Source organism: Macaca mulatta, chromosome 8 (genome assembly GCF_049350105.2).
Source record: "Macaca mulatta isolate MMU2019108-1 chromosome 8, T2T-MMU8v2.0, whole genome shotgun sequence".
Taxonomy (NCBI): Eukaryota; Metazoa; Chordata; class Mammalia; order Primates; family Cercopithecidae; genus Macaca; species Macaca mulatta.
The window spans coordinates 86,446,686-86,474,339 of NC_133413.1; the positions used below are offsets into that span (position 1 = coordinate 86,446,686).

The 27,654-nt window shown below is 35.3% G+C and overlaps 1 non-coding gene across 1 annotated transcript; it reads right to left on the reverse strand.

Moving 5' to 3' along the window:
• Positions 1-4,321: 4,321 nt before the first annotated feature.
• LOC114680521 (small nucleolar RNA U13) lies at positions 4,322-4,421 on the reverse strand. Its single transcript, XR_003732738.1, has one exon. It is a non-coding gene; the product is annotated as a small nucleolar RNA U13 (small nucleolar RNA).
• Positions 4,422-27,654: the final 23,233 nt, after the last annotated feature.

Here is a 27,654-nt window from a genome sequence, read left to right on the forward strand (position 1 = left end):
GGCATTCTGTCTTTAGGATTTTTACACTATATCATATGCTTAAAATGTATTGCAAATTTTCTTGTAAAACTTTTTGTATATTGTCAAAATTCAGGTTTACAAATGACTTATGAAGCTTTCTATGGTTTTATTTTTTTAAATTATAAAGCATTGAAATTAATTATAATTTGAGAAGGTCTCAAGCAGAATCCTGCCATTTTTAAGATAATACATTATTGACCCACTCAGTTTTCTTCACATTATTGAGCTAAAAAATATTTCTATTGTGAAATCTCGTAAATTATACTTTTTCGGAAATGTATTCTAATTGATATTTTCAAGTATGTAAATCTATATTATTCTCCCATAAAGACAATATACATTTATATTGTCATATAAACTTTCCAGTTTATTATTTTTGAGAATGGGGAAATATACCATTTTCTATTTTTCTCTCATTTTTAAAACAGCTTGGCAGCACTTGTAGTTTTTAACTTTCTAAAGTCAGATCCACAAATTATTTATAAATTATATTTTTGCTTTTTTCTGCATATATTTACTTCAACATTATTTTTAATTTTTCCCTTTTCTATTATTGCCTGTTCATTTAATATTTTACTTTCAAACCACTTAAACTGTTAGTTTATTTATTTTCATATATCATTATTCTTTAATTATTTCAAAATGAAATAAAAATGGAAAATACATTTTTAAAATAAATAAAACTACTTTAATTTTTATCTAAAAAGTTTAATGCTTTATTGTTAAAGTAAGTTATTTAGGCTATTTATTTATGAGTAAAACTGTGCCTTTTGTCTCAAAGTTTTCACATACATTTTTTCTTGCCGCTGTAATTTTATTTTCCTTTTTTGCATCAATAAATCTTCAGATGTGGAAAAGTGTTTTAGAGGGTGTCTATACCATGTGTTAGGCGGTGTTGGAGAAAAGGGGTTATTTCCAAGTGTTCTATAAGCATTGTTTAAACTTTAACATATATTTTTAATAACATGGTTAGAGAATGAAATGTTTTAGTTTCCCTGTCTTATACTTAGCAATGTTTTATTTTTAGCCTTGTGAAATATCAATTTTTAAAAAAATATTAATGAACACTTGGAAAGAAGAGGGTATCATATCATATTTGGGGAGTTCAAAAGCAAATGTGACTTCACCCAACTTTAATTTATTGTTCAAATTTTCTTTTTTTTTTTTTTTTTTTTTGAGACGGAGTCTCGCTCTGCCACCCAGGCTGGAGTGCAGTGGCCGGATCTCAGCTCACTGCAAGCTCCGCCTCCCGGGTTCACGCCATTCTCCTGCCTCAGCCTCCCGAGTAGCTGGGACTACAGGCGCCTGCCACCTCGCCCGGCTAGTTTTTTGTAGTTTTTAGTAGAGACGGGGTTTCACAGTGTCAGCCAGGATGGTCTCGATCTCCTGACCTCGTGATCCGCCCGTCTCGGCCTCCCAAAGTGCTGGGATTACAGGCTTGAGCCACCGCGCCCGGCCTTGTTCAAATTTTCTATACTCTTTGTAATTTGATGTAACACAGGTATATGAGATATAACAATGTTTCTCATGTTTCTGTGTTTTTCTACTATTCTTCTATATTTAAAGGGATGGGCTGCCTTCCTTTGAAACAGATTTATGACTTTTAAACTGAAAAATATTCTAGAGAAATAAAATTTATGGCCATATAATGTAGAAACAAGAGCAAGGTATATTTTCTCTTTCTCAAGTTTCTACTTTTATGTCAAGTTTTCTATATCTTTACCTCAAAGCTATAATGTCCTCATAAGTTTTATCACTTTCTTAAAACATTTCTTTCAGGGAGTTTATTGGTTTGTTTTTTATATGTTACTTTATTTTCTGTACTGTATGTTCTGCTTATACTATATGTTCTGCTTCTGTATCAAATAACCCCAAAACCGAGTGGATTAAAATATCAACTATCATCACATTGGTTCATGAATCTGCAGTTTGGACAGGTCCAGGTGGGGGTAGCTTGTCTTTTTAATCATGGCTCTCTATGAGGTGCTTCATGGCCTGGGGCCTGGGATAGCTGGACGGCTAAGAAATGTTTTCTTTTTGTGAAGTCTCTGGACTGCTCCAAGCAATTTTTCTACATGGTCTATTCAGAATGGTAGTGTCAGGGCAGTAGCATATACATGGCAAGTGTCATAGGAGTCAGGAAATGGAAGGTGCCAATCTCTAAGAATCTGGACTCAGAAACAGACACAGCATCATTTCCACCATATTGGGTTGTTCAGGCTATCACATAGCCTGTCTAGATTCAAGAGAAGAGAAAATAAATTCCACTTATGGATAGAGGGAGTAAAAAAGCATCTATTTTAGATGCATCATCACTATTAATAATTTAGAAAGCCAATTTTTCGTGTCTAAATAGTTCTTCCCTAACTTGGATTATTCTCTTGCTTGATGACTTCTCTAAGAATTTTTATCAGATTGTTGCTTCCAACACTGTTGGCTGCAGAATGCTTTCACAGCATTGTCGTATCTTTGAATTACAAAAGGCTCCATGTCTAAGAACATGTTGAATGTGAGATTCTTGTTGCAACAGAAGTGGGAATTAGAGGCTGAAGCCAAGGAAAAGAATCCACATATGTTACATAAGTAATAAAAAGACATTTGGAGCTAAACTCCTTTCTCGGGACCTAAGAATTGGTTGAACAAGCTGTGCTATCCCCAACCATAACCCAACACAACACAGATTTTTGTCTATAAACATAAAGGCCCGAGGATAAAAATAAAAGGTTAAAATTAGGAGTTCTTGGTAGGAGAAAAATAGGAGAGGAAGGGGACTTCCTACCATTACATGCCAAGCAAAATGGAGTCCCACGTGAATAACTCATGGAAAACAGGATGCTTCAAGGACAGACTGTCATATTTTTCAACAACTGGATGTTTGGTGATTGTTTAATCTCTGCATTTACTCTAGTAATAACTTTTGAATAGTGTTATTAGTCCATCCTTGCACTGCTATAAAGAAATACCTGAGACTGGGTAATTACAGAGAAAAGAGTTTCAAGTGGCCCACAGTTCTGCAGGCTGTATAGGAAGTATAGTGGCTTCTCTTTCTGGGAAGGCCTCAGAAAACTTAACAATCATGGCAGAAGGCGAAGGAGAAGCAAACACGTTTTACATGGCTACAGCAGGAGCGAGAGAGAGAGGTGGGAGGTGCACACTAAACACTTTTAAACAACCAGATGTCACAATAACTCACTAATTCACTATCATGAGAACAGCACTGAGGGGATGGTGCTAATCCATTCATGAACACCACCCTCATGATACAATCACTTCCTACCAGGCTCCACAACCAACACTGGGAATACAATTCAACATGAGATTTGGTAGGGACACAGAACCAAACCGTATCAAATAGAGAAGAGTGCTGTAAGGAGAAAAAATTTGTTTTATGTTGGTGCATCATCAAATTCATACAGTTTAATAAACTGCATATATTTGCCAATATTGACTTGAAATTAATAAAATACTTGAGTTGGCTTTTGTTGATAATAAGTATGGCTCTCCAATCAAAATTTTCACAAAGAAATTTTTATGATTGGGTGACCTCAGATGAAAGGGAGACTCCTAGTAGGGTACCAGTTGATGATTCAGTCACCCAGGAACATTGTGGGAAGAAATTAATTTTGATGATTCAGTCACCCAGGAACATTGTGGGAAGAAATTAATTTTGGTAATGACTGTTTTTAAAATGTTCTTGTTTCTTGATGGTGATAGAGATCCAAATGATGTTTAATGAAGGCTATGTAGTTTTCCTTTCTGAATTAATGGGTAGCATTTGAAGGAGTCTACTTAGGGTTTTACTTTTAATACTGACTAAAAATACCATGTACTTGAAAGAAAGTTGAGGAAGTGGGATCATGTAAAATGTTGCTAATTAGTGTTGTAGTGATTTATCTTTTTTTATTTGATTTGATTCTAAATGGTGTCTTTGACATTGTATCTAGCAGAAATTCCACCAGTTTTCTAGTATATGGGTGATACTTTTTTTTAGCTATCTTTTCTGGCACGAGCATTTTCCTTTCACATTTTAATAGTTTGTAGATAATTGTAATGGGAATTTTGGAAGCAGGATTAAGGACTTTATCATAAGCCCAGGAATCTAATCTTCTGCTTTTGATTTATATTTGCGCCATATCCATTTATATTTTGGGAACAATAAATGAAAAATTAAAAATACTTGAAATCATAGTGTTTTGCTAGCCAGAATGACACATTATGTCTTAGCTGGACCTGAGAAAAATGTATTTCTAAGCTACTTATTGTTTATGGTATAAGTTTCTTCTGTATACATTTTTTTCCGTGTTAGGTAATGTGCTGATGTTATAACAAGGTTTGAGGAAGGTACATTTCACACAGGAGTGTGAAAACCCAATCATCATGCTTATGAACTGCAAAAGGATTCCACATACATTTTCAACTAACTATAGATGATTGATAGATGGATAGATAGAGATAAAATTGCAGTTATTTTATTTATGTGGCATAGGTTTAAGAAAAAATGGAAAACACCATATGAACAAAAGGATGAAATTATCTGAAATTATAACTAAAGTAAAAATGAAACAAAGATTTTTGAGAACATGGGATAAATTTTCTGAGGTATAGCTAAGTTCACATACTTTAGAATATAGAGGGTACCCCTATAGTAACTTCTTTTTAACTATGTAAGATTTTAGAATACTAGTAATCATTTCTCTCAGCTATCTTCCATTCCTTATCATCCCCCTGCCTCTTCCCTCAATAGCTTTAAGGGAGAAAGATAGTGGTAAAGGATGAGATATAGTATTGGGGAAGATTGAAACTCAAAGCTCTGTTCAGACAGAAAAGAAACCGGAAGAAAAATGATGCTGTCTTCTGAGTCCTGGTTTTGGTTGCTTCCAATCATTTTTCCTTTCTCTAATATGTCTCACTTTTGTACTTAAAAAAAATATATTAATTGAATCACATTACGCCTCAACATTATTTTGTCCCTTTTGATCATCTTTAAATAATTATACAATTGTATATGATATTTACCCAGTCAATAAATTGAATAGAGGTTCTAAAACATTTATCCAATTTTTTCTCATTGAAATGTATTGCATTATAACTTAGAAAATGATTATTCAAGTGATACTTTTTAAGAAGAGGATTATTTCAAAATACAATATTTATTTAGGGTCTACCTTTATGGGGATTTTGTTTCCTTGTTATTTAATGAATTGGTTAAAATACTTCAAGAATTATCTTTTCGTATAATACCACTGTTTTAAATTTCAGCTTCTAGAGATGAAATTTATAAAAGTTTAACATTACCAAAGTAAACTAATCTTTGCAATGACTTTTTTTTTTTTTTTTTTTTTTTTTTTTTGGTGACATTTAACAAAGTCTAGACTACAAGCCACAATTTATCTGATTTGTAAATGGCTATGACAACAGTGGTTACTTACTTCCTTTAGGCACTATTTCTGTTTTTGCTTGCTCCAAAAGGAGGTATTTTCTTTAGCTCTTCTCTGTACAATGCCACAGATCTATTGGCTAGGGAGAACCATGTGTTAAGTATTTTTTGAATTTTACAAATGAGTTTTTGTCATTGACTATGGGGATAAACAACTACTTCTTTCTCTTCTTGCCATCTTCTCTTCCTGCTCCTCCTTCTTTCTCCTCTTTCCTCCTCCTCTTCCTCTTCCTTCTTCTTCTTTTGTTTTTGTTGTTATTAGTTTGTTTCTTACTGTGAGGATCAATGAACTCTGGGGATTAGCTTACTGAATTGAATAGTTCTACTGCAGCACTTAGAGCAAGCTGTGGCAGGGCCTGTAAGAACAGTCAATTATTGATTTGATAACCAGTTAAAGAATACATTTCCTAGCATCCCATTTAAATAGATGTATGCATATGACTAGATTTTGTCCAATAAAAAATAAGCAGTATTTATGTGAACCAATTTCACAGTCTTGCCCTAAACTGGAAGATGTGTGCCTCCCTGCCTATCATTGTCTTTCCTGTTGATAGGAATGTAGATAGAATAGTGGGAAATGGAATATTTCCAGGAAATAGTTCAGGAGAGCAGAGAAATAAACCAAAATAATTCTGGTTTTAAAAAGCCAGAATATTCAAATGTTGGCTCTTATCATCTCAAGCAGTGTAATATTGGGAAATCTCTGAAGTTCTCGGAACTTCAGTTTTCTAATTTTAAAAACATGGATAATATTATTTTGAGAATCAAATGAGGTTATTTTTGTTGTAAGAATTATTGTATTTTAAGAATAAAATGAGATATGTGCAAGGTACCTAGGACAGTATACAACTACAAAACATGTTATTTCTCTTCCTTATTCTTTTCTATTTAACTCTAAGTTTATATTCTATATAACTATTTTTTCTAAAAAGTTTATTTTTAGATGTGTGAAGCATATTAATTAATTACAAAAGTGTGATCTCTTCTATCTAATGTGCTGTTGATTCTGTCCAGTGTATTTTCTTATCATCTCCCACTACGTAGTTTTCATGACAAGAAGACTGATTGATATATATCATATATCCCTAGTTAATATTTTGAACATGTGTAATTCAACTATAATAACTTTGTTAATATCTTCTGCTAATTCTAACATCTACATGAGTTGAACTTAATTCTATATTTTTCTCTTCATTATAGGGCATATATTCTTGCTTCTTGAGAACTTAATAATTTTTATTAAATGCCAAACATGGTAAATTTACCTATGTGAGTTCTGGGCATTTTTGTGAATCTGTAAATATTCTTGAGTTGTGTTCATTGGATGTGGTTAGGTAACTTAGAAGTGATTTCTTTCACGTCTTGTTTTCCAGATGTGTTAGGTTGGACTGGAACAGTGCCTATTCCAGGAATAACTATTCCCCACCACTAGGCAAGACTCTTCTATGTATGCTACTCAGTGCTCCTTAAGTCATAAAGTTTTCCAGTCTGATTGATGAAAACAGGACTATTTCTGGCCCTGGGTGAGTTCTATGTCCCGTTAACTTGCAATCCTTTCAGCTGTTTTTTACCTGGGCATGAGGTAGCCCCTACACATGCTTGTGTTGAGCAGTACTCCATTGAATACTAGAAAGGAGCACCCTGAGATATCCAAAATTCTCTCTCGGTGAGGTGCTTTCATCTCCAGTACTTCTACGAATACTCGATGCTTTGATCTGTCTCAGCTCCAGCTCCTCAATTCATGGACCATCGGACGCAACCTGTGTTCCCCCTCTTTCTGTCACAGCAAGGAGACCCTCAGGGTAAGGTAGAGCACTCATAGCACCACTTGATTTGTCTTCTGTCTTTTGAAGATCACTGTTCTTTGCTGTTTGATGTTCAGCATCCTGAAAACTGTTGCTTCATATATATTATCTCCTTTTTTATTATTTTAGGTGGGAGGGGAAATGAGTTAACGGTTACTTTATCTTGACAAGAAATAAATATAGGAGAAGAAAATTTAGTAAGCTAAAATATTTAAAGAACTTTCTATGCTATTCTGTATTGGAGATCATTCTAATTAGTCTTTAAAAGTCTCTTGATTAAATATTATTCATTCCTCCATGTTACACATCAAGAGGCTGAGAATTTTTTTGAGGTTAAGTTACACAGACCAGGAGCTCAGACTGTCCGAGCAAAAGTGTATTTGCTTAACCTCATATTATTCTACTAAAGAAATACACATGATCTTAGACCCACATATAGTCTAAACAAAGAAGCAGGACACATAAAGTAACAGTTAAAATGTATTTAAAAAAAAAAAAAAAGAACTATGATGGAGGACTGTAAAAAAACTTAGTTAGGAGAACACAGAAAAAGAAGCTAACAAGACTTTTAGTTTATTATTGAATAAATAATGAACTATTTAAAGAATAAGTTATTTGTAAATGCATGGAAATGATATTTTGTATAATAAATGTTTTTATACAATCTGAAAGGTAGTTTTCCAGTTACCTGTTGCTGCATAAGAAACTAAACTTAAATTTATTGGCTTAAAAAAATCAGTCATCTTATTATGCTCACAGTTTGGGCATTAGAGATTTAGATAGGATTGGGCTGGGAGAGTATTCTATTTCATGAGGCATCAACGTGGATCAATCAGTGGTATTCAGCTCTTAACTAGGACTAGCCTGAGGGTCAAAAAGGGCTCCCCTCATATACCTTGTGTTTTGGCAAAGACTATGGGAAGGCTGAGCTCATTTGGTTTTTTTTTTCTTCTCCATGTGGTTTCAGGGTCTCTCCACACGGCCATTTACAAGCAGGAATGCATGGGCGTTTCAAGTACGAGCATTTAAAGTAGCAAAGCAGATATTCCTAAGAAAAGACACTTCACATTCATTCAATTCCTTAGCCAAACAATGGTTGGAAAAAAGTATCCGTGATCTCTTTTATATACATTGGTGTCCCAGGAATAAATAAAGGTGGCAAAAGGTAAATTATCAGAATCATCTATGGTTGCAAATACAGATCCCCAAAATAATAAGACCCCTTATAAATACATAAGACTACACTTTTCTAACTAAAAAAAAAAATGTTTTCTATGAACACTATTCTAACTACGTGCTAAGGAAAGCACTAACAATTCACATTTCTGATTCATAATCCAACCACTAAAATATAACAAATTAGAAGTTATTAGTTTTACAGTACAGTGTCTTTTAAGGATAAATGTGATAAACTCTCAAGTCCTTAAATCTTTTAAGATGTTACAAAGCATAACACCATCACTTTATGTAAATAATACATATAATTAAAAATAGTCCTTATAATAAAAAGTTACTTCAAAACTTTTAAAATCATATTCAAATGAAACCTTCAAAGTGGAGGGCTAAATTCTGTGAAAAAGAAACATAAAAAGAGGATGCTAAATTTTTTATTATTGTTTACAACTAGGAACAGTATGTAAAGATGTTCATGTAATCACAGTTTTATTACCTATTTTGATCCTTATCCATTTCAATATGTTTCTTTCTTTACTTGATTTTTAACATGTAATTATAGATGCATTTATAGATTTGTTCCCATTGGAATAAATATTATACTCTCTTTTCTATAATAGTTCTTTGCTCATGTTAATAAAGTATTGCATTAATAGATTAGTAAATTGTATCTGAGAATGAAGTTAAAAAGGAAGAGTAAAGTGCACACACATGCACATACACAAACAAACACTCACAGCCCTTCCCCACAATTGTGAGTGGAAGATTGTAGGAAAAAAAGAAGTAACAAATATAGTTCCCCTGAGATATATACTAGGGCCAATCTCATTTAGCTTCTGTATAAATGACCTTGAAACAGGAATAAACTCTCAACCATACCTTGGTTTGAAAACAGTAGACAGACCAAAGTATGGGATAAAGCTACAGGGAAATCTTAATAGAATATAGCCGTGACCGGGAATGTTACAAATGAAATTTAATGTAGTACAGTCTTGTTTTCACATTACTTGGGAAAATGCCAGAATCATGGTAGATGGAAAGCAGAATAGCTTATAAAATTTAAAGCTGGAAATAAAGGTATTTTTTAAGTATTTATAATTTTTAATTTATAAAGGTATTTTTAAAGGTATAATTTTGCAAAATGCTGCAAATCCTGTGAATGTGTGTATTTTGAAAGTTTGCATATAGATTCTAAGAAAATGAAGTAAACATATAGGTGCTAATGATTAAAATATATAACCCTGTAGATGAATTAAAACCTTGGAGTCATAATAATCATGTGTGAATATTTCCGAGTATAGGGAGTTTGTTTCTGTTTCTCTCATTTTTATCTATAACACAGTAAAACTCATAGTATACAGAGATAATAAAAAGTGAGAAAGTATATGAGATGTTAAAATCTTACTTGTAAGTGAAATAAGATGTTGAACTACATGATCTAAAGATCATTGAATGAGCAATTATTTTTCTCCTTTTAGCCAGTACCTTTTAAAATTCTGCTGCCTTTGTTCCTTTAATAGTCATGATAGCTCACTTTTGATACTGAAGAAAACACTCATCTTTGTAGACCAATCCTTGGTAGGGAATTGTTCAAATGGTAGATGACATTAAATTTCTTGCTCTTAAATTTTTATTGCTATTGTTAAGTTTTGTAAGCTTATATAAAAGTAACTCACATTCACTCTACCTTCCAAACTTGAACTCATTAGTCAATAAATACCTCTTTTCTTCATGTATATTTAAAATATTTTTGTTAATATGTGAGAAAGTAACCATATTAACAAATCAGCCTTTATCCATTTAAGGATAAAATCAGAGAAGAGGTAGAAGTGGGGTGAGAAGAGGTCAGAATACCTAGGATTATTTTCTTTACCTCAGGCTCCAAATCAGGCTAAGAAATTAAATGGATGAGAGATAGATACCATCATAGGGATGCTGGAAAAGTCTAGATATAGTTGTTTTCCTTTTGAAAACACACAGAGATACATTTTCCCCTAAGGAACTGAGTCTTAGAACTTCAGAACAAGGTCAAGTCCCTAAGCTTTGAGAATGACTTCTTGTACCAATACATGAAGAGCTTGGGTGACTAATTCATGTTGCAACTGCACAGCTTTACAAGTACATGTATGAAAGTTGAGTAAACACAGTCATCTTAATTCTTTTCATGACTGTCTTTAGCTTATGAGCTTGGGCTCTGGAGTCAAAAGCCCTGAGAGTCGAGGTTTGACCCTGGTCCCAATGTATGACCTTGAGGAAATTATTTAACATCCCTCTTCACTGGTTTCCTTATCTTTACCACTAGCTCATAGAGTTGTTGTGATGGTTACCAAGCATAATTCATGTAAGAAAGGTATCACAGTGGCTGGAATATAGTAAGTATTCATTACATGTTAGACATTGATAATGTCCTTGTTGATATGATAATTATGCCTTTCCATCCTTTATATGTTTATAAAACATCGGAAATGGCAGGACCTGCTAAAGATGATAAAGATGACGATGATTATGATGATGATGATGACAGAGATGAAAAGGAGTATTTTTTCACAAGTGATTTTGCTCTAAGGATATGGCTAATTATTACAACTTTTGTAGGAACTTTGTATTGTGCCATTTATAGAGAAACTTAGGTGATGATGATGATAATGATGATGATATTAATGTAACGGCTTCCCTAAAATACAGTATGTCTTCTTTTAATCTAAGTATGCTTATGTTTTAGAATCATGAACAGCTCTTTCAAACATAAAAATCAGGGAATCAACAACTACTCATCAACTGTTTAATATTTGCTAAACATGGTGGAAAACCAAAAGGATCTTGCAATATTTTGAAGAAAATAAGCTCCCTGTGGCTAAGAAATTTATCAAACTCACCATTCACTCAGCTCAGGGCCTGTGCTTAGCAAAGCAGTACTTATGTGTTTCAGATTAAATTGATAGTATATAAAAAATAATAATTACAAACAGTACAGCTGGAGAATTAGCTGTACCATAAATTATCACTTAAATTACTATATTCCCTCCAGAAAAGATGAGGATTTTAAAAGGTACCCAGATATTTAAAGCATAATCTCTTAGATAGTTCACAGTCCTGTAACTGACCAACACAGACACCTATTCCTAATGTATTTTAACTTTATACGTGCCATGGATCCTTCCCCTAGGAAAACTACTAAACTGAAAATTCCATATTGTGAAGCAAAACAGCAGAGAAAAAATAATTTTTATGGGAAAAAGATGTGTTGTGATCAAATAAATTTGAGGAACACTAGGATAAACAAAATTACATGCATTTCACTTCTGCAAGACTTTTCAGGTTATCAAATATAATAATGTGAATTGTCAGCTTTTAAAAATGTATTCTAATGTGCTATCCTTAACCTGAAGCATCTCAGTAGACAGATGGCATAAGAACTTCAGTTCTATGTGGAAAACACTTAACTAGGCAAAGTATGTGTGTACCACAAATTCAAATATACCAGAATAGTTCTCAGTTCATACGGTTCTGCCTTGCAGGGGCATTTTGGAAATTTTAGAGGGTATTTTTAATGCCCTCAATGTTTAACATATTTTAATGTATACTAGTTTATTTTATATCATGAATTGTTTTCTTTTTTCTTTATGCTTAAATTAAAGCATTACATTGCTTATTTTTAAATGTTATTTTTAAAATATGTTAAATTATCTATGAATTTTATTTCATTACACATGTCAAAAAATATTTATTATAGCAAAAGGACATTAAATCTTAAAGTTTTAACCACTACTCTGAAATTATTATTTCAACTTAAAAAAGTAACATTTATTTTAGATTATTACTACTAATAATAGTTTTCTCCTGTGTCATTAAAAGCTCCGTGGACTAGAAGAAGGAAGAGATAAAGTGAAGACAGAGAATATGCTGTGGCTTTCTGGAATACCATTAAGGTATTTTTTTTTTCCTTGTTGGATTGAAGTACATTAAATTTACCTAAATCATCCAGGGGCAACTCCCCCTGAGCAAATGACCACCACTGGGCAGGAGAATTCCAAGGTATACTTTTATTTAAGCCTAGATTCTCACTGGAAGCTCAGAACCTATCATTTAGAAAGCTTTCGTCTCCTAGCAAACAATCTTCCTATTTACTTAGCAATTTTGAGCTGTGAATGTTTCAATTATGTCCCTGGCCATTGTTTTTAAATTAGAGAACTGTCAGCCTAAGCAAGGAAAAGTACACTTTTACTTAATTGATAAAAAGGTTAGTTTAATCCTTACTCTGAACTGTAACTTTATGGACCTTAAGCCAGTGACAGAGTTCTCACAGCAGCCATTAAAATATGTTGTTTTTCAGAATTTTTATTTTACTTCATGATGTCAGCCCTCTTTATATGTATTTCTAATTCAGGCTGGGGCATCTGGATCTCACAGTGACCTGAAAGATGTTTTTGATGATTTTGAATTGGTTCTCAAAATTTAAATTCCTAAATATTTCCTATTAATATATGAATATATAACTTCTCTTAAAAAGTCAGGCTATCTGGCAGCAGTGGTTACACATTTTCATATGGGAATAATCAGGTGGAACTAAAGAGTAGCTAGCCCTTTCAAGAAGATATATTTTATCCATTCACCATAGTCACTGCTATTCCCTCATGTCTGCTTTACTTACTGTCTGTGTTACACAATTTTTCTCTTGCTCCTGAAGAGAAAAATAAAGAGATTGCATATTTCATGAAATATAACCCTATGTATTTACTATTCAAGGAGTATCTCTGCCTAAAGAAAATTATTGAGATCCTGTGTTAGAGCAAAACTTGTTTATATCACCTGCCTGACTTGAAAGTTATCTGAGTTACAACAGTTGACCTAGGGGACTAGATTCAGCAATCAAGATGCAATGAATCCCCCTCCTTCTTCTGCCACCTTTGTAAAATTCTGTGGGTCCTTTGTATCTTTGGCTAAGCACTAATTTCAGGTTTGCTTAAGGTTGACTGCCTACTTACCACCTAATAATTTAAGATTTGCTTTTGCCAAGAAAAAAAGTTGGCCTTTGAAGTATGTTAATAAGGGAAGTGTAAAATTGAAGCCATTCTTCAGTAAGATTGTTTTGTAAACAGAAAATCAGCTTGAAAGAGAATGCCTTTAAGAATTTGCACAAATGCAGATGAAGGCAAGTGTAAAAATAATTGTAATAATTCAACAATAATTACAGTGCCATTTAATGCAAAGGATGTTATACTAAGTGACAAAATTATCTCCTTGACCAAACTCTACAAAGACTTCTCGAAGCCCTTTCTCAATTTGGGCCCTTCAGTGGGCATATCCTCAAGAGCCCAGTTTTAGCAGTAATTCAATCAAGTCAATTTAATCATCATTTCCCACCCAATATCCGATCACCCTCAATATCTTGTCAAATTCCTATTTCCAAAATCCGATCACCCTCAATATCTTGTCAAATTCCTATTTCCAAAATCCGATCACCCTCAATATCTTGTCAAATTCCTATCTCCAACTACCCCCAGGTGATATCTTGAAGGAAATTTAAAACGATACTCTAGATAGCACACAAATGATAAAAAAGCAGAACAGCCTTATTATTGATATGGAGAAACTTTTAGTGGTCTGGATAGAAGATCATAACAGCCACAATATGCTCCTAAGCCAAAGCTTTGCCTAGAGCAAGGCCCTAGCTCTCTTCAATTCTATGAAGGCTGAGAAAGGTGAGGAAGCTGCAGAAGAAAAGTTTGAAGCTTGCAGAGGCTGGTTTATTAGGTTTACAAAAAGAAGCCATCTTCATAACACAAAAGTGCTAGGTGAAGCAGCATGTGCTCATGTAGAAGCTGTAGCAAGTAACTATCCAGATTTAGCTAAGATTATTGATGATGATGATGGCCATACTAAAAAATAAATTTTCACTGTAGATAAACACCTTTCTATTGGAAGAAAACTTTCATATGTAGAGAGAAGTCAATTCCAGGCTTCAAAACTTAAAAAACAGTCTAACTCTCTTGTTAGGGGTTCATGCACTGGTAGCTTTAAGTTGAAGCAGTGCTCACTTACCATTCCAAAAATCATAAGGCCTTTAAGAATTATGCTAAATCTACTCAAACTGTCCTCTAGAAATGGAACAAAAAAGCCTAGATGACAGCATGTCTGTTTACAGCATGGTTTACTGAATATTTTAAATCCACTGTTGAAACCTACTACCCAGAAAAAAAAAAAAAAAAAAAAAAAAAAAATTTCCTTTCAAAATATTTAATGCTGATTGACAATGCACCTGGTCACCCAAGAGCTGTGATGAAAATGAACACAGAAATTAATGTTGTTTCCATGCCTGCTAACACAACCTCCATTTTGCAGCCCATGAATTGAGGAGTAATTTTGACTTTCAAATCTTATTATTTAAGAAATACATTTTACAAGGATATAGCTGACACAGACAGTGATTCTTATGATGAATCTGGGCAAAGTAAATTGAAAACCTCTGGAATGATTTACCATTTTAGATACCATTTAAATACATTTGTGATTCATGGGAAGAGATCAAAATATCAACATTAACAGGAGTTTGGAAGAAATTGATTCCAAGCTTCATGTATGACTTCGAGGGATTCAAGACTTCAGTGGAGGTAATAACTTCAGATGTGGTAAAAACAGCAAGAGAACTAGGACAAGAAGTGGAGCCTGAGGATATGACTGGATTGCTGCAATCTCAATCAAACTTGAATGGATGAGGAGTGGCTTCTGATCAATGAACAAGAAAAGTGATTTCTTTGAGATGGAATCTATTGCTAGTGAGGATGTTGTGAATATTGTTGAAATGACAACAAAGTCATTTGGAATATGGAATATTCCATAAACTCGGTTGATAAAGTAGTGGCAGCATTTGAAATAATTAACTTTAATATTGAAAGAAGTTCTACTGTGGATAAAATGCTTTCAAGTAGTATTGCACAACTTATTTTAAGAAATTGCCACAGTCACCGCAAGCTTTGGCAATGACCATCCTGATCAGTTAGCAGACATCAACATCAAGGTAGGAATGTCCACCAGCAAAAAAATTACAACTCACTGAAGGCTTAGATGATCATTAGCATTTTTTGGCAAGCAGTATTTTAAAAATTAAATTATGTACATTGTTTTTTAGAGATACTGCTATTGAACACTTAATAGACTACAGAATAGTGTAAATAATTTTTATATGCATTGGAAAACCAAAAAAAATCATATGACTTGTTTTATTACATTTGCTTTATTGTGGTGGTTTGGAACTAAATATGCAGTATCTTTAAGCTATGCCTGTGTATGATATTTTCTACCTCCCGATGGTATTACCAAGTTAATTTGTAGAATCTCATAAAGGATTCTAGTCTTATTGGCTTGGAGATAAATAAATGCTAATATAATTCAACGTTTCCAGAAATACAGAAACTAGCCCAAGTGCTTTTCAAGTACACATGTCTTGGGTAAATCTTGGTAAATAAGATTAGTTTAATATTATTGGTTTAATATAAGCAGCTCTATCTTCTGAGTTATCAGCATTAAGTATAATATGAGCATATATTTTTATTCTACTTGGATTGTCTCGTGCAATAAGGTAATATTATTTCCACTTAATGTTTAAGACTATAAAAATTATAAATTCAACCTAAGAACAAGTATAGAAGTAAAGAGGCAATAAAAATGAGTGACTTGATATCTATTACCTCGTGTGTGTTTCAAGCACAACAGTAAACTTTTTTTTTTTTTTTTTTTTTTGAGACGGTGCAGTGGCACGATCTCCGCTCACTGCAAGTTCTGCCGCCTCCCGGGTTAACGCCATTCTCCTGCCTCAGCCTCTCCAGTAGCTGGGACTACAGGCGCCCGCCACCACGCCCGGCTAATTTTTTTGTATTTTCAGTAGAGACGGGATTTCACCGTTTTCACCAGGATGGTCTCGATCTCCTGACCTCGTGATCCGCCCGCCTCGGCCTCCCAAAGCGCTGGGATTACAGGAGTGAGCCACCGCTCCCGGCCAACAGTAAACTTTTATAAGACATGTATTTAACTTTTTTTAGGTTTTTGATTTGTGGTGAAGTCTAACATTCATGTGTTGAAAAATAGCCAGCAGTTGAATTGCGATGACGGCTGGCTTTGTTTAATGTTGCACTATGTCTGCCTATTAACAGTTTCAATATTGTTTTAATATCTTGAAATTGTTGAGTTATGCTAAGCTAAATTAAGTAATAGACACTTATTAAATATCTAGATTATTTCTAACAAATATCAACTACTTAAACATTAATAGCTAGGCATAAGTTTAAGTTGAAGTGCTTGTAATCTGATACTGAATACTGGTATGCAACAGACAATTCACAAGGTTTACTTCCTAGTTTTCTGTGTAAAAATTTTACCAAACATTAAAAATTATAATTGACGTTTGTAAGTGAAACCACCTAAAATAGTAAAGAAAGTTCTATGAAAACGATACAAGGAAAGTAAGTTGTGTCATTGATAAGAAAAGGTAATGAATATGAAGGATCTGGTTTCTTAAAGGAAAATGAGAGCAATTTTGTCCTAAAGTAAGATACTGGCTATTCCAGAAGGAGAAAGAGGAAAATACAGGACAAATACAAAATAAGCATAGAAAATTATAGATGATTTGTGGAAAATAAACTTCATGGTGATCAAAGATGGTAAAAATGAATGGATTTACTTACAGAAATTAAAAAAAAAAAAAAAAGCCTAAAGAGTACTATTACAAAAATTGAATTTAGTTTCTTGTATTATATTAGTCTCTTCTTAATGAGAGATTGTGAAGGATTTTTGTTTACTTTTTTAGTAATCTGCCTAGGAAATTAAAATTTTATGTTCTATGAGAATAATTTCCCTAGCTTTATATTAACCTTTATTATGTCCTTAACTATTTAAGAGAATCAAGACGCCTGAATTTTAAAAGAGCAAATTTCTTTTTCTTCTATATTGTTTTTATAATTTTGCCTTTCCAAAATAAAATCCTAAATTTAAAGTTTTTTTTTTTTTTTTTTTTTTTTTTTTTTTTTTGGAGACGGAGTCTCACTCTGTCTCCCAGGCTGGAGTGCAATAGTACAATCTAGGCTCACTGCAACCTTCACCTCTTGGGTTCAACCGATTCTCCTGCCTCAGCCTCCTGAATAGTTGGAATTACAGGTGCCCGCCACCATGCCTAGCTAATTTTTGTATTTTTAGTAGAAACGGGGTTTCACCATGTTGGCCAGGCTGGTCTCGAACTTCTGACATCATGATCACCCCACCTTGGCTTCCCAAAGTGCTGGGATTACAAGTGTGAGCAACCGTGCCCGGCAAATTAAATCTTCTTGTTCTTGAACTGACCTTAAGATTTTGCAAAAGGCCCCTGGAAAATCTTAAAGCATTTATTCTTTTACCTTATAAAGAGAAATGTTAAAAATAATTTGGTTTATTTGATACTTGAGTGACACGGAAAACATTGCCAAATAAGAAAAGATACTTAACGCCTCCTAGGTTACTATATGGATTGATAAAATGCAGTTATTTCAGAAATGGTATGAAATTCCTAGGAATTTGTTCCTAGTTTCTTGTTTTATTCTAAAATTATTCTCTGAAAGTATTGGCTATCAGCTACTGAACAGAATGCTTCATGATCACGCTGCATAAATAATTTTGAGACTGTACTGTTACAGTAGGTATCTAGCCAGATATGAGTGGGACAGGAGAGGGCTCCCCCGCACATCCACTAGGAATGTCAGGCAACCATCAGGTGATGGTTCAGCAGTTATCACACTGCCTCTCTAAAAATGAAAATTGGCAGCAAGTTCCAGGGAGAGGCAATTTCCTGATGGTCCACAGCTGTCACACTAAAGTGATAATTGATCATAGGTACCAGGGAGAGGCAATTTCCCAAACATATAAAAACACTTGAAATTGGTAATCAACTTCCAATAAAATCTCAGGAATTGTGCAAGTGAGCTCAAGCATGTGCATTAAGAGACAAAATGGTGGAGTATGATCTTCTGGGGCCATTCCACCACAAAAGGGATGAAAGCCTCAGGCGGGCATGTGTACAACTTCCTAAACACACTGCACATGCTCTCCTCCTAAGCGCAAGGAGGGCATCATGCATGCAAGCGGCCCATCCTAAGGGAGCAATCATGGGAAAAGGGACTCAAGACCCCAGAATTATGCCAGGATGTAAAACCCCAAGTCAAAACGTCGAACGCCACACTTGTCCTTCAATTAGCCTGCTTTGGTTTCTTCCAAGTATACTTTCCTTTCTTTCCTGATCTAAAGCTTTTTAATGAACTTCCCCTCCCGTTCTGAAAGTTGCCTTGTCTCTTTTTCTGCCTCATACCCCTCTGTTAAATTCTTTCTTCTGAGGAGACAAGAATTGAGGTTGCTGCAAACCCTCCAGTAATTTAGTAATTAGAATATTTATCACACCCCAAACAATGCTACTGGATTGAGTAAGAGTTTCCAGAACTCAAGGGTAGAAGCTGACAGCTTCATTAAACATCTAGTCTAAAATTAAGTAGAATACAAATTAATTACATGCGATTCAGTGGACTGACTGGTAAAGGATGATTACAGATTTTCTTTAGAATTTTGCTGGATGTTTTATGTTCTATTTTTCAGATACAAGAACTCTCTTTCCCTTTTAAGTTATCTATACTTGGGGCAATTTAGTAGATTATACTTTTGTTAACAGAAATAAAACACTTATATTTGTCCCCTGCCCTGATACCTCCAGAATTTAGAAACTATTATTGATTATTCTTATTTTCATGGCAACATAATTATTTGCTTAAGTTAAATAAGAATCTTTTTTCTTTACAACAGAACACAATTGTAAACATTGGTTTGCAATTACCAAGGCTTTGACTGGAATGTCATATTTGAGCATGATGCATAGAATTACATATGACCAGATGGTTTTAAGGAACCAAAGTTAACTTTATGGAGCCAATGCTTACAAAACTGTGTTGGAAAAACTGACCTATCACCTGACTTACAGGGTTTCCAGGCTTATAGGTGAGCAAGGAATGTCACTTCCTGGCAAGCTTAGTCTGATACTGTGAAATATATTGACTCCTAAAATCATTGGAATCTCCAAATTGCTGTCTTTTTTGTATGCTAAGTGATGACTGATAACTTCAGGGTGGGGCTAGACAATAGAAAGACAAAGGCATGATTAACTAATTGAGACAATCAGCCTCACCCCTCAACCTTCAGGGAGGGAAGAGGAGCTAAAGGCCAGGTTGATCACTAGTGGCCAATGATTTAATCAGTCATGCTTTTATAATGAAGCTTTCATAAACATCCAAAAACATAGGGTTCAAAGACCTTCCAAATAGCTGAACACATGGAGATTCCTGGAGAATGGTACACTCAGGGAGGGCACGGAAGTTCAACAGCCTTTCCCATACCTCACCCTATGCATCTCTTTAATTGTATCTTTTGTAATATCCTTTATAATAAACCAGTAAATGTGTTTCCCTGAGTTCTCTGAGCCACTCCAGCAATTGAACCCAAAGTGGGGGTTATGGGAACCCCAACTTAAAGCTGATTGGTCAGAAGTTCCAGAGGCCAAAACTCCTGACTGGTGTCTGAGGGGAGAGCAGTTTTGGGGACTGAGCTCCCAACCTGTGGGATCTGACACTGTCTCTAGGTAGATAGTGTTGGAACTGGATTGGAGGAAATCCAGTTGGTATCTGCTGCAGAATGGATTGCTCACTTGGTCATGGTGAGAGACAGGACTAGCTGGATTTCCTAGGCTGACTAAGAATCCCTAAGCCTAGCTGGGAAGGTGACCGCGCATCCACCTTTAAACACGGGGCTTGCAACTTAGCCCACACCCGACCAATCAGAGAGCTCACTAAATTGCTAATTAGGCAAAAACAGGAGGTAAAGAAATAGTCAATCATCTATTACCTGAGAGCACAGGGGGGAGGGACAAGGATCAGGATATAAACCCAGACATTGGAACCGGCATTGACAACCCCCTTTGGGTCCCCTCCCCTTATAGGGGAGCTCTGTTTTCACTCTATTTCTATTAAATCTTGCAACTGCACTCTTCTGGTCCGTGGCTTGTTATGGCTTGAGCTGAGCTTTCGCTTACCGTCCACCACTGCTGTTTGTCACCATTGCAGACCCGAGGCTGACTTCCATCCCTCTGGATACAGCAGGGCGTCTGCTGTGCTCCTGATCCAGCCAGGCACCCATTGCCACTCCTGATTGGGCTAAAGACTTGCCATTGTTCCTGTACAGCTAAGTGCCTGGGTTCCTCCTAATCTAGCTGAGCAGTAGTCAATGGGTTCCACAGTTCTCTTCTTTGACCCACGACTTCTAATAGAGCTCTCACCGGATGGCGCAAGATTCCATTCCTTGGAATCTGTGAGGCCAAGAACCCAGGTCAGAGGACACGAGGCTTGCCACCATCTTGGAAGTGGCCCACCTGCCATTTTGGAAGTGCTCTGCCACCATCTTGGGAGCTCTGGAGCAAGGACCCCTGGTAACAATGGTGTTCTTGGTCCCAGAAGTCTTCTGTGTTCATGATTGTTGCGGTGTAAGAGCAGAAGAAAAATTATTTGGGATTTTCCTAAGACCCATGAAACAGGATATTTTGAGAACCTCAAGAAGAGAGAAATTCCCTCAGATCTATATAGATCCTTGTAGGATTTTCCAGAGAAACAGAAACAATAGTGTGTGTAGATACATATGTATATATGTAATGGAAATTGACTCACATGATAATGGAGGCTGAGAAGCCCCATCATCTGCTGTCTGCAAGCAGAAGATCCAGGAAAGCTATTGATGTAATTCAAATTTGAGTCAGCCTGCCTGAAAGTCAGCGGGTGATAGAAATTCTAGTCTGAGTCTGAATGCCCAAGAGTCAGGAGCTAACACACTTGTGAGTGTTTGAACAAGCTACTTAATCTTCGTGGACATTAGTCATATATAAAATGAATATTGTAAGATGTTCTCTACAAGAATGGTGAGAGTTAAAATTAGAATCTATTTAAAATTAATTAAGAAAACTTTACATAAGTTGTATTGTTTAATTATACATTTTTCTTTAGAACAATGCTGGTTCTTTAATGTTTTATTTTCCAAATATATTCTATAGAAAAAGATGCTATGTAAGTTTTAAATTTATAAGTAAAAGGGAAATGAGAAATAAAATTGCCAAAAATATTTCAGAATCTAGAGAGCACCATATTCTTCTCATAACAATCTTGATCTTTGGCTAGATGGTTGCTATCCTAGACATAAGTGTTGGTCAAAATGCATCTAAAAACTAAGGCCAAAGACTCAATGATAGGAAGATAGATTATAATGAAGCCTATTGAAATGTATGAAAAATGGAAAGAACATAGTTGTGAACACTAGAGGTAGGAATTGAAATCACTGGGAAAAGGTTCAAAGCAACATGTAAATCATATTTTGTTGGTTTCGATAGATGAGTTTTCAGATCATAATACTCTTGTAATATACTAGAGTATGGGAGTAATAGTTCACTCAAATTGGGCCCATTTTATCTTTTATCCCTGACCACAGTGATCATTCTAGGAGTAAGCAAGTAACAAAGAATGGATACGAAGTTCCTTTTCTGAAGATTTTCATACTGGGGCGGTTGGGGAAGATGATTTCTAAATGTATTTTAGTCCTCTTTGGTCATAGAGCCTATAGGATCTAAAGTTCTAAACTGCTGTCAGCCATTCATTTGCTGCTTTCCTATTCTACTTAGATTAGAATCGAGAATATAAACTGATACTCAGAAAGGAGTAGATGTAAGAAATAGACAGAGGCAAGAAGCATTTAATTCCTTTAGTGTTAGCACCCTTACAGCCAATTCTACCATTTTTCTGGCGATTTGGTTCTCTGATGCAATAAATGTCCCATTTCTATTGAAGATAACGTGAGTAGCTTGCATATGTATTGGTTACCAAGGAACTCTGAAAATTATCATGAAAGATAATGTCAGGAGATGTTTTTAGGGAATAATAAAATCATATTTTAAAATCTCAAAGAGAGGAAGGCACTTAGAAATGAAAATTTGAGGGTTAGCTTAGAGAAGTTTCTTCTTTATTACTATGTCAGAGCAAAGACAGGTTTTAGTGTTAGTTACTGTATGTAGAAAACTGAAGAAAATAAGCAAAGATAATTGTGCGTTCTGGTTGTTACCAGTAGGAGAAAATTTACTTTGCAGAAATGAGATTTTTTTAATTTCAAGAATTTAGAAATTTAAACTGCATAAATTTAATACTTAATGCAAAACGCCATCTATCACCATGATTTTAAAAAAAAAAAAAAAAACCCTTAAGTTATGCACATACTTAAGATTGAAAAATATCTTCTGAGAACACACAATGGATATTTTTTCATGCTTATCGTAATTTTATTTCCATTCATTTGAATGCAATTTACCATCATCATAACATTCTAAGGGAGAGCCTATAGAGATTGCCTTGTAATGTCAAATTGCTATATGAAAACAATTTTGATAAGCCCATGGACACCACATTATAATGACAAATTATAATGACAAAATGGTTTCATGTTTCCATGGAGACTAAATTACAATGTCAAATTGATGGCAAAATGAGGTCAGTACAAATCTACACAGACCAGATTGTGATGTTAAAACAATGCAAAGCAATATCACCACCAGTCTGGGTAGGCTATGCTATGATGTCAAGATGATGGGAAAGTAATATCTAGGATGATGTCAAAACAGTCACAGAAAAGATGTCAGTGGAAATATCGGCAGCATCCTTCATGATGACAGAACAAGAGACCACTATTATGAATGCAAATTTCACCAAGATAAAGCTAGTAAACCTAAGAAAATGGAAGTTTAAACATCTAACTATTCTAATTCTAAATATTATTTCATTTTAAGTTCTTAGGAGATAAGTTCTTAGTCAGGGAAGTTAGGGTGAAAAAAACTAAGCCATGTTACTCAGTGGTGGAAGTTATTTGTTGAAGAATCTGTGTAGATGTAAATTACTTTCCTCATTTACAATAGAACTGTGAAAGGACCCACAGGGAGACAGTCTGATTAATTCAGTACTCTCTAGAATGCTTCACAGGCAGACTTTTCTGTTGAAATGTCTTTGGGGCATGCTTTCCCCGCCCCTTGGGTTGGTTGTCACACCTTTTAATTCTTTTTTCATAAAGATGTTAAAATATTTACAGTTACATTTTTGTATTTTATAAATTATAAACCAAGTAGTTTAACACTTCCTTAAACCTGCCATTGTCAAGAATAGTATGAGGCACAATCTTATGTTCACTAATATAGATTATTCCCATTTGTTCTTAAATAATAAATTATATTGATGCAATTTATTTTGAATAAGTGTGATAAATATTTTAACCTAATACTAATGCCAATCAGTTGAGACATTAAATGCAAATGAAATAGAATACATTTATTATGGTTTCTCAACCCAAATCTTTTTTTTGTTGTTGTTCTTGATAATTCTGACTTCTGGCAGAAACAAAAGAAACAACATGCTAGTGAGTCATAAAAACATTTTGGTTACTTAAAAATAATCCTTTCATCAAATGAGGAAAAGAGAATTTTACTTTGGTATCCTCTTTTAGTTTATGACATTTGTTCGAGCATGAACCATTGCAAGTTTGTGGATTTAGACTCTCAGTTCTTTAGGTTTTAGATTCTCTTTATTTTGTTTTCTGTTCCTTTTTAAGGAAAATATGGTGTTGACTGAAGAATGACGAGCTTCATAAATTTGGAAAGGAGATCTTTACTTCTCATAAAGGGTTGCAGCCTTCTGGGTGGACATTCTGACAGGCTAGGAAGTGTAGCTTCCAGTCAGAAGCCGGAAACAGGCACTTGGAGGGTGAAAAGAATAAGGGAAATGTATGCTGAAGTGGGTGGCCGGATGTACATATTCAATTTAGGTATAAGAGGAGCCATGAATATTTTGAAAGGAGAAATGTGTGCATGCAAATTGAGCTTTATGTCTCTCCATGGCATCCATGTTTAAAAAAAGTCAGTGTTAGCATAATCCAAGGCTACACAGTGGAGGGTTTTCATGTCCTCTGTGCACCCTTCATAGACTGGCCAGACCACTCTGTGATCAGCAGTCTCTTATCAAGAAGGAATGTTGGTTGACTGTTTTGTTAAAAATGCAAAAGGGCAAGCAGTGTCAGAGTTGGTTGACATTAAGTGTGAAGTGAGTCTTTCCAAAGGACTTGTTTCTGTTTAAACCTTAGGAAAGAAAACCTAATGATGATTAGTGAGGGAGGGATTGAAGTTGTATCCAACCTTCCACCCTATCATGGCCAGGAACTCAGTCTTCAAGGTTTTTTGGGATGTCCTTGGCCAAGAGAGGATCCATTCAGTCAGTTCGGGGACTTAGGATTTCATGTTTATTTCTCTGTTAATAAAGTGGTATAAGGGGAACAGGCACGGTGGCTCAAACCTGCAATCCCAGTACTTTGGGAGACTGAGTCTGGCCGATTGCTTGAGCTCAGGAGACTAGCCTGGGAAACAGTGAGATCTCGTCTCTACTAAAAATTAAAAAAAAAAAACCAAAAAATTATTCAAGGTTGGTGGCACATGCCTGTAGTCGTAGCTACTCAGGAGGCTGAAGCAAGAGGGTTGCTTGAGCCTAGGAGATCGAGGCTGCAGTGAACTATGATCATGCCACTGCATTCCAGCCCAGGCAACAGAATGAGACCCTGTCTCCAAAAAAAAAAAAAAAAAAAGAAAGAAAAGAAAAAGAAAAGAAAATGTATAAGGTATAAGGGAAGAGTTCCTTGACAATCCTTGTTCAAATACCTAATGTGGTTTAAAACCCCCTCAAAGGGGAACACACAGAACTTCAAGAAATAGCACATAATTTTCAATCTTGAGGATATGCAGAGTCAAGGACAAAATATGCCTACATTAGTATATTTATCCAACTGAAGCCAGTTCAAACTAAACACATAAAGAGGAAACATAAGTAGAAGGAGGAAGAGTCTAGCCATGGTGATTGACACCTGTAATCCCAGCATTTTGGGAGGCCAAGGTGGGCAGATTGCTTGAGCTCAGGAGTTCCAGAACAGCCTGGACAACATGGCAAAACCCCAATCTCTACAAAAAATACAAAAAGTTAACCCAATGTGGTGGTACATGCCTGTGATCCCAGCTACACAGAAGGCTTAGGTGGCAGTATTGCTTGAGCCTAGGAGGTTGAGGCTGCAGTGAGCCATGATCGTGCCACTGTACTCCAGCAGCCTGGGTGACAGGGTGAGACGGTGTCTCAAAAAAAAAAAAAAAGAAGAAGAAGAAGGTGAGAGAAACAGAGGAGGAGAAGGTAAAGGAAAGAAAGAAACCAGTGGCCTTCCTGATACAGAGTCTAGACCTTCAGTGGAATCCCAGCTCTTCCATTGGGTAAAGTTGCAAAGTTCTTTACTTCCCTGAATCTCAGTGCTTCTCAATCTAAGACAAAGCATTTCATTATAAAAATAGCATATTTCACATAGAAGTGTTGAGAGAGAAGAGTAAATATTGATGGCCAAGCTCAAATCCTTACAGATACGTAATTTAGGCTACAATTGCTGATAAAAAAACTTTTGCAAATGATAACTTGAATCAGTATGTCTCCGCTAGGCAAGAGCTCACAAATGACTCTGCTGGCTTTCTATCTCTCTAGATTGAAAAATATGGCTCTCAGTTCCTGTTCAGCAGGCAACTTAAAAGAGCTACATGCAAGGATAACATGCCAATCTCCTTTTACTGGAAACTGTAGGGGAGAATCTATTTGTCTCTTATAGTTCCTATGGGCTGTTGGCAATCCTTGACTCTATTAGCATCCCTCCTATCTGCCTCCATGGTCCCATCCCCTCTTCCTCTTCTGTCTGTGTTCTTCTCTTCTGTCTCCTATGAGCTGGATTTAGTGACCACCCAGATGATCCAAGATAATCTCTACAGCTCAAGACCCCTAACTTAATTACATTTGCAAAAAAATTATTTTTCCAAATATGGTATCATTCACCAGTTCTAGGGATCATGATGTAGGCATATCTTTGTGGGGGAGGAGAATCATTAAATGCACTTCTAATGCCCAATATAGTTAAGGCTTCCAGGCTCCTTTCAACTTTTAATCGTATCTCTCAGCTTTCTTAGAGGTATCTGACAAGTATTCATATATTAGCCCACAGTGTCTTATCATTTTCCTGATTTTGATCACTTCTGGCCACATTTAGTGAAGTCTTGTGCCAGTATCTCTGATGTCTATGAAACCTTCTGAGGTAATTTCATCAAAGAAGATTCTATAGATCTATGCTGGCCCCTTCCAAGGGTGTCATTTCATGAAACACAGCTTTAGCTTTTTTTTTTTTTTAAACAAAACAAAACAAAACAAAAACAAAACAATGTTTCATTCTGTTGCTGTCACCCAGGCTAGAGATCAGTGGTGCCCTCTCAGCTCACTGCAACCTCTGCCTCCCGAGTTCAAGTGATTCCCCTGCCTCAGCCTCCTGAGTAGCTGGAATTACATGCAGGAGTCACCGCACCTGGCCCAGCTTTAGTTTTTGATATTGCTGATCTTTCAAGTACTTCAACTGTCTTGGCCATCACTGCATCTACCGGATGCTACCTTGGGACTCTGCCAATGTTCATTCATTGCCAGAAGCCTTTGAAGTTTTAGAGGAGCAAGGCTTCATTTTATATAGCCCTCTATGCATTTGTGCCACACTTTAACAATGGTCAATCTGTGGCAATATTGTTTCAAACCATTTCACCATTCCACCAATAGATTAATTGAAATAAAATCACTGATATTATAGAAATGTTATCCCTAATGTATCATTTCTCTTAATTTGAATATCTTTCAATAATGTTTTATATCAAATATTCAGTTCATATTCAAATATTCCTGATTTCCTTTTAATTATTTTTAGGAGGCTTATTGAATGAGAATCTAAATAAATTCTACCCATTGCAACTAGTCAATAATCTCTCAAATATCTTTTAGTCTATTCTCTCTCTTTCTCTCTCCTTCTCTGTCTCTCTTTATCCCTCCTTTCCCACCCCTTATTTTTTGGCAATAACACATCGCACTTCCCAGGTGGTGTCATATACTTCTATAAGGAAGCACGGGAATATCCAGCAGCCTTATTGTATGATTAATCAGTCAGTAGGTCAGTGGGTTCAGTTGCTGGCCTAATCCATCTACCATAAAGCCCTTATTTAGCTTTTTACATAATGGTTTTAGCATCTCTTGA